We start from the raw sequence: 405 nt of genomic DNA on the forward strand, positions 1-405 counted from the left end.
TACCTCCATTTGCATCCGTGCAGCTTTGTAAAGAATCAGTAAGTCATTTAATGAATTATGGATTTCAAAAGTAGAGACATTAAGCTGTGAAATGCTTTTTCGATCGTTATGTTATGATAATTTTTGACAAAGTTGCTCTATCTTGAATTTTTAGAAATTATCGATATATTAACGCAGTGTCCGGTCAATTAGTTTGGTGACTGTATATATATATATATATATATCAGGAGACGCGGTAGCGTCTCCCGCCAAGTATATTTTTTCGCTACATAACGGTCAGGAAATATTTTTGTACTTACAGAGACGCTACAGTGTATCCTTTACCGGACGGATTACGTTTCTATAGCAATAAATTATTATATCTTTTAATTATATGAATATTATCGGTAAATGCCTATTTTGTGA

Source organism: Wasmannia auropunctata, unplaced genomic scaffold (assembly GCF_000956235.1).
Source record: "Wasmannia auropunctata unplaced genomic scaffold, wasmannia.A_1.0 LD336085.1, whole genome shotgun sequence".
Lineage (NCBI taxonomy): Eukaryota > Metazoa > Arthropoda > Insecta > Hymenoptera > Formicidae > Wasmannia > Wasmannia auropunctata.